The sequence below is a fragment of the Octodon degus genome, unplaced genomic scaffold, assembly GCF_000260255.1.
Source record: "Octodon degus isolate 3935 unplaced genomic scaffold, OctDeg1.0 scaffold00172, whole genome shotgun sequence".
Lineage (NCBI taxonomy): Eukaryota > Metazoa > Chordata > Mammalia > Rodentia > Octodontidae > Octodon > Octodon degus.
In genome coordinates this window covers 34,892-43,459 of record NW_004524748.1, presented here as the reverse complement: position 1 = coordinate 43,459, position 8,568 = coordinate 34,892, and the positions used below count along the sequence as shown (strand labels likewise).

The following is an 8,568-nucleotide window of genomic DNA, read 5'->3' as shown; positions in this document are numbered from 1 at the left end:
GCATGCCCCTGTAATCCCAGCACTTGGAAGGCTGAAAAACATGAGAATTACTTCGAGTCTGATCTGTGTAGTGAGATCCTGTAGACTCTGTACTAAATATATTTTTTTGAAAAAAGAAATCAATTGGAATGTTAAGATAGGCAAGTAGAGGAGGCAAGCAGGGAATATATAAGAATGTTCTGTAACATTTGATTAAAATTTTCTGTAAACAAGAGTGCACTGCAAATTAGTAAAATATTTTATTTAAAATCCATGACTGAGGGAGGAGGAGGTGAGAATATGGCGGACAACTCTAGTGCTCCCAACAGGAATGTGGAGATCTGGAAGATCAAGCAGCTCATTAAGAGGTTGGAGGTGGTCCGTGGCAATGGCACCAGCATGGTATCATTGATCATTCCTCCCAAAGACCAGATTTCATGAGTGGCAAAAATGTTAGCAGATGAGTTTGGAAATGCATCTAGCATTAAGTCGTGAATAAACCGCCTTTCAATTCTAGGAGCCTTTACATCTGTACAACAAAGACTCATACTTTATAACAAGGTACTTCCAAATGGTCTGCTTCTTTACTGTGGAACAATTGTAACAGAAGGAAAGGAAAATAGAGTCAACAATGACTTTGAGCCCCTCAAACCAATTAATACATTACTGTATTTGAGTGACAACAAATTTCCATGCAGAGGATCTTACAGCACTACTTTCAGATGACAACAAGTTGGACTTCATCGTAATAGATGGTAGTGGCACACTTTTTGGCATACTCCAAGGAAATATAAGAGAAGTACTACACAAATTCACTGTGGGTCTTCCAAAAAAGCATGGCAGATGAGATCAGTCAGCCTTGTGTTTTGCCTGTTTAAGAATGGAAAAGTGACATAACTGTTTAGAAAGTAGCAGAGACTGCTGTACAGCTATTTATTTCTGGGGACAAAGTGAATGTGACTGGTCTAGTCTCAGCTGGATCAGTTGACTTTAAAACTAAACTAAGTCAATCTAATACATTTGATCAGAGATTGCAATCAAAAATTTTAAAGTTGGTTTATATATCATATAGTGGTGAAAATGGATTCAACCAAGCTATTGAGTTATCTACTGAAGTCCTCTCCAACATGAAATTTATTCAAAAGAAGAAATTAATAGGACAATATTTTGATGAAATTAGCCAGGATACAGGCAAGTACTGTTTTGGAGTTGAAGATACACTAAAGGCTTTGGAAATGGGAGCTGTAGAAATTCTAGTAGTTTATGAAAATCTGGATATAATGAGTTGTGTTATTCATTGCCAAGGCTCAGAAGACAAGAAAGTTCTCTACTTAACTCTAGAACAAGAGAAGGATAAACCTCATTTCACAAATAAAGAGACAGGACAGGTACATGAGCTGATTGAAAGCATTGCTCTTTTGGAATACTTTGCTAACAACTATAAAAATTTGGAGCTACATTGGAAATTGTCACAGGTAAGTCACAAGAAGGATCCCAATTTGTGAAAGGATTTGGTGGAATTGGAGGTATCTTGTGGTACCAAGTAGATTTCCAGGGAATGGAATACCAAGGAGATGGTGAATTTTTTGACCTTGTTGATTACTAAGTAGTCAGCATGGGTTCAGCAAGACGTGCCTCACCCTCGAGCATCCAACCCAAGGAGCATACCCACGGTGGAATCCAAACAGATCCCTGCCTTACAATTGGAACATTTCCAGAACTTAATTCATGAGCATTGGATACTGAAAAGAAACCCAAAACAAAACCAGACCCAGCCCTACACGTTGGTTGGTCATGGTGTCAGCACAGCAGCCTACAACTAACTTCCTAAATGCCACTTTGGACTAATTTAAAAAAGAATTCCAGTTTTTACTTTTACTCAATGATAAAATTGGTGGCTGTTGTATTTTTGGAAAAGAATGATTTTTTTAACCTTTATAGAAGTAAAAATAATTTAACTGCTGTAAACCTTCAAAAATTAATACAAGTGAGATCATTCTGGTTCGCTTCTGATTTTGATTAGAGAAAAACTAAATTGTTGCATTTTGCAGTGACCTATTTACATGGCATCTCAGCTTATACTGCGTAAGAAGAAATACACGTGGTGAAATGTTGGAACGATTTCTCTCCTGGTCACTATTTAATGTTGAAAGGATGAGCTAATAGGAAACAATTTCAGTCTCACTCCCTCACACCCCCTCCCCAGACTGTCAGGTTCAAGGATGCAAATCACATTGTAGTGTGGAGATGACTGGTGAAGTACTGGGGCCAGTGCACTGTTTACTTTCCATCTGTTCATCAGATATTTGTGCCCAGTGTTTGGGAGCCCTTAATATCACCACTTGCTTTGACAAGGGTCCCCATAATCTCAGCCTACTAAAAACTGGTTTGGGATTGATATGATGGGGCTTCTGTGCTATTTCTGGGATTGGGAAAAACTAAACATACAATTTAAGTGGAAGCAAAAAAGAAAATCCATGATTGCTAGAAACACCTTTTCAAATTCATTTTTGTCTCAAATTCTTAAACCAAGAGTATCATAAGCCTTTAGTTCTTCCATTTCTTTAATTTGCTACTCATTTACTCAGAAAAAAATTCTGAGCACTGTGAGTTTGGGCCCTGGGGTGATGCACATGCCACGTTGTGATTAAGTTTCCTAAAACACCTATGAGAAAAAAGATTTGGGAGACAGAAGAGAGCCTTCAGGATAAGAATCAGGTCTGACTTCTGTGGAAGATAAAAAGAAGCAAAGGTGAGAACAGTGTCAGGCAAAAGATGAGTAAACAGGACCATAATTTTTCTTTAAATTTCAGCAAATTCAGGAGGATACCCCACCACAATAAACACTGGAACAGAACAGATAATTAAACATAGGAAACATGGGCCTGAGAACTTTATTTCTACAATTCATTTGTCTTCAAGTTTATTCCACATTAATCTACCCATTTAGAGTTCACATTCTGTTTGGCTCATGTCATCCAAGCACCTACTCGACTTTGAGTGATTCTAATATGCGATTTTCATCTGATGATGAATTATTGTCTTTGAAGTCTGATATGCTAGCCTAGAAATTGAAAATACCTTATGACAAATAATACTACCAGTTGCAGTCAAGTTGATATATCATAATTGGAAGCTCACTGAATATAAGTTGCAAGAGCAGACAAGAACTGCTTTAAAAGGACGGCTGGGCCTCCAATGAAGCCAACAAGTTCTGGTTCCAGAAACCTAGCTGACTGAGTTGTGACTCTCCCATGAGGGTTTTCCCAGGTACTTGCTAGCCTTAGCAATCATTGTCCGTCAGTGCTTGAACCAAAAGATTATGTGACCAAAACAGCAAAGCTCTTGACAGAATTCTAAATCTGCAGGATTTATCACATTCTAACATATTCAAAATGGGCAGTATTTCACATTACTGCAAGATGTATTAAAACAATATTTCAAATATGTTAAATAAAAAATAGAACAATTATTTTGTCACTTGCTTACTGTTGGGGAGAGTAAAGGACAGTATTATATTCTTTAAATTGTGGGGAATATTTTGGTACACCTGGAAGGACTAGTGTATTAAATTTAATTAATGTGGGTATTCTTTAAATCTTTACCCTTGTAATGTTACAACTGACATATATGTATTTAACTTCAGGGACCAAAATACTTCTCATGTTGTCAGGGACGTAGCTCAGTAGCTTAGGTGCCTGCTGGGCAAGAGCAAGGTCCTGAGTTTGATCCCCAGTACAGGAAAAAAAAGATAAAAACTTCTCATTATTACTCTCAAGTTTAGTCAACATAACTACATATAATTTAGCAACAACTAATTAGAAGATGAGTTACTTTGTTCTAGCAATGATTTAATAGGTGAAAAAACAATACTAATAGATAGTACACTTGAGTAAGGGTATAGTATGTAATGAGCCCTTTCTGGTCCTCATCATGGTCCAAGAAGTTTATATTTGTAATCCCAAAGTAAGCAATTGAAATCCCAACAAGTTAACTCTAATCTACCATTCCAGTGCAATCCACAGCAAGAATAAAGATACTGAAATATATTTGTAATTATGGGAAGCCAAGGGGTCCTAAGTCTAGCCATAGTCATGGCTAACCAGAACAAAGGCCTCAACCCTGGGATGGACTTGGGTTTATTCAGTAATGAAGGTGGAACAGCTTCAGGCTGAAAGACACAATTGCAGGAAGTAGGTGAGTACTACGAGCTGGGCTAGGTAGGAGGCCTGCATTGACTCTGTCATATACAGAGAAAGATATGAAGAAAAAATAATTTGCATTACACAATTGAGATAGTATCTAATGTTTTGGGGTCCAGTGCTTCAGTTCTGATGTGTAATCTTTCAAGCACCAGGAATTCATAACCTCTATCTCGAGGCTCCATCCCAGTGGACAGCATGGAGCACTGGCTCTTCATCCTGTCTCAACCCAGCTCATATTAAAGAGTTGCAGGTATGGGTTATCAGGGAAGCATGCCTGATAATTTTAATTAATTTTATCATTCCTGATAATTTTAATCTTCAAAGACTACCAGCAACACCTTGGATAGACCAAAATGCTTTTCTTAAGGCCAAGTGAAAACATAAGGAAACATGTTAGCCAGTTCTGCACATACCAGTGCAAGAAAATAGGGTCAGCCTCAGCCAAAATGGAGACAATTCTCTTCTTTCAATAAGAGCTGCTCAGGTGGTCCTCCACAATAGTAGATTTTTCACATTGACTCTTACCCACCTGGCTCTCATAAGGTCAGAACAGTGAAGAAAAAGAGGCAACATCACTCCTCAAACATTTAATTAAGAGTTTTATTTCATTTCATCATTTCACCTGCTGTAATATTATTTCAGATTGTGTACCTTAGGAAAGGACAAGGAAGTTTCAGGAGTTTTCATATGATATTTCCTGTGATAATGTTCCTTCTCCTTATGCTGATGATCTGACAGGAAGAGCCTGCCAGTCATTAAACATGTCAATCTGATTTGGTCACAGGTCTCAGGTCAGGGCAAGTGCTCAGTGAGTGGACCATAAACAAATTCCTGGGAGATGGATTTGGCCCACTCCATTTGTCTGCTGCTTTTGGTATATCCTCATACTCCCATGGGTGCTGTGAAAAAATTTTTCTTCTCTTGTCTTTGCCACTTTTTTCTCTATCAAACTAATAAATAGATGTGGGTTCCTATAGTGAATTAAGTGAGGTGACACTATGCACTCCATGTGATATCTTACGATCTTCAGTGTAAGTCACCCTTGTCTTCAGCTACTTTCTCTTACTTTGAGAATGTAAAACCGAATGAGAGCTCATAATTTTCTATTAAGGCAGCTGAAATCAAACTTAGGTTCATTAGTTCTTGAGTGAGTTTTGTAATGCAGGTTAAATAATTTCATTACTGCTTGATCATTCATCGCACCCCTAAGACACCCAGGGTTTGCTAACCATATTCCATGCATAGTTATTTCAGCTTTTATACTGGTTAGGGTTAGTATGAGCATGTCTCCTCATTTAACCCTGGGTTCTGCTTTCTGGAATTTTAATCTTAGTGACTCAACAGGTTAGTTCTGTAATAACTTCTGTAATCAATCTTTCTCTAGAAAGGACACATTGTTTTTATAGTTTTTTTTTTCTTTTGCCTTTTTTTGTTTTGAATGTATCATTAGCTCTCCTAATGCATTGCTTACCACTTCTGAGAAAGAAGTAATCTTTGGTGTCTTCAAGGAAAGTTAATTAAAGTTTCTCTAAATTCTTCATAACACATCTCTTTTAGCATTGGACTACCTCAGCAGTATGAACCTATAGCATAGGTACTGCAATGGGCCTCTTATGTCATCGAAGGCTTCATAAGTTCACCATCTGGACTAGATTGAGATTTTGATCAACTCTCAGTGTTTTGCCACAGCTTATTTTCTATTTCTATCTCGTTTACTGTGCACTATTAATTGTTTGTCTTACCATTTGTTTTCTTTTGTTTGTATTTTAAAACTAAAGAAATCAACCAAGCAACGTAGTAAGAGCAGCTCAAAATTAATCACTTATTTCAGTAAAAGGTGATCCACAAATTGCTCTCAGTTACATTTGCTTTGGTCTAATCTCTTGATTGCAGTGACCCAAGCTTCATTTTCCAGGTCATTTGCTTCTTATATTAATCATGAACTTTCTTTGTCACATCTCCTTCTTAACTGAAATAGAGCAATGATTGTTGCTAGCGCCTGTACTGGCAACTGAGCCTAGCTCCAGACACAGAGCACTTACAGGACATTATGGAAACAGATGAGGAGAGCAAGCATCACTGTTGAAGGCACCTACTTCAACTGATGCTTAACAAATTTTTCAGAAATCAGTGCTCTCAAGTATTCTACACAGATGTCCTTATACCAGGATCCAGAGCCTCACAAAGACCACCCACGCTGTAATGTCAGTGGAGGAGCACTTCCAGAGTTTTGCATTAACCTTCTTTAGAGTGCCCTCTCTGAGAGTTAGGTTCTGAATGTTGTTTCAGCAAAAGGATATGGCATATCATGAAATCATCTCCTAGAGTATTTTTGCCTTTCACAGAACTGACTTTCTCATGATCGATTGACATGATGATTTATTGGTTTGAGTCCATCTTTTATTTTTGGTCTGAGTATGTCACTGGCATTTAATATAATGAACTAACCAATTCCCAACATTCTGTCATATGTTGTTCTAAATTTTTTTTTCCAAATGGAAGAAAGATTGTCTATGGTAGTACAACTCCATCCACCTAAATTCCATACAACTTTAAATAGATAGGAACCTAATAGTAAGAACAGCATGTCCATACTTAGACCACCTATTAACACTACAGTACAGTCTTGTCATCTTGATTGAAAGTAATTTAATTCTAGAATTCTTTCTGACTATTTGCTTCCTTGGCTCTGCTCTAAATAATAAATTAGTTTATGGTTTCCCAACAGAAAACTTTAATTGAAAAATTCTGGTCCAGATTGCTTATTCTAGAAGTGATAAAAAATAATATCAAGAAGTGACAAAATGATACAAGGAAAGAAGATGACAAAAAAATATTAAGCTGGAAATTTTACTTGCTTAGCATGTAGATCAGTGGGAAAATTCTGGGCTCAATGCCTGGTACTAAATTTTTAAAAATTATTAATAAATATCATATAATAAAATAATTTGACATGTTTAATATGCAATATTAAAATATCACATTTATATGTTTTATTAATGACCTTCTTTTCATCCACTGAGTCCTAAAGGAAGGTTATGTAATTGCTATAGGAAGTTGAAAATAAAGTGTAAATAACCAGAACATGTTATCTCTAATTAGTTTTATTACTTAACATACATTAAATGTTGCAAAACACAACTTTATTTTATGTGTTAAAAGTAAAGTTTATATCTAATAAGTTGTCATCATCAGTTTCAAACCCTTAGTGGCTTCCCCAGCCTCTAATAATTGGGCCCAAGATTTGTAACACACTCCACACTGCTGAGCATAGCCTGGAACCTGCCTTGTTTTTCTGACACAACTCACCCCAGTTACTATGAGTTTTCTTCTTTTGTTCCTCTGTATTTTTCCTAAGCAAAATAAACTGAGTTTAGATCTTTGTAGAGGCTCTTCACCACTCATAGGAGAGAAAATTTACTTTTGTCATTGACACAACTGCTTTACATGTCCTTGGCTCTGTCTATTTCTCTATTTTATTCTGTTCCTCAATCTCTTGTATTCAATCCATGGCAGCCACAATAAGACTTCCATTTGTGAAATGAATTCAACATATTTGGCCCCAGGATCTTTGCATTTTCTATTCTAATATCTCATACACTTGGCAGGATCTTCTTCATTGGTCTAAGGCAGTGTCCCCAAACTGTTTGCAGCCAGGGACTAGTTTCTTGGAAGAAAACTTTTCCATGGCAAGGATGTGAGATGATATTATTAGAATTATTCATGCACATTATTTATGTTATGCACTTTATTTCTCCTATCATTAATTACAATATATAATACAGTAACGATAGAACTTGAAAAAATTCAGAATCCCTCGGAATCCTGGTCTTGTTTTCTCTAACTGTGTGATCCCATCTGGGGTAATTGAGGGCAATGACACACAGAGTGTGCTGCCTATGTCTATTCTTACTTTGTAAATATCCTCATCCTGTGCAAGAAGAGAGCATGCTCACTGTGGCAGTTATATGCCCCTGCCCAAGCGTAGCCTGTCTATGTCATAAGGAAAGGAGAGAGGCAGCTTCTGCTGCTTCTCCCTTTACTCTGATATTTTCTGCTCCCAGGAAGGGCTGCCTTCTGCCACGTGCCGCTCTGCCTTGGAGCCCGTTGAGTATGGACTGAAACCTCCACAAAATGTGAGCTAAATAAACCTTTACTTACTTAATTTTGGGTGTTGGGTATTTTGTCCCATCAACCAGAGAAAGGTAGCTGAGACAAAAAAGATACTAAGAATATTTGAATTCCTGGAAACCAATCCATTTCAGGGAGGGGTTGTTATCTAACTTGGGGCACTCCTGTTCAACTAAGGAATTTCTTTCCTGGGCATCAGAGGTCTTAACTTTCTATCCTTTATGATTTATTATTTTTCTTACGTTTATGCTTA

General features: G+C 37.1%; 1 pseudogene; it reads left to right on the top strand.

Annotated features, from left to right (window-relative positions):
- The first annotated feature begins 279 nt into the window (after positions 1-279).
- LOC101560953 lies at positions 280-1,585 on the top strand (annotated as a pseudogene).
- Positions 1,586-8,568: the final 6,983 nt, after the last annotated feature.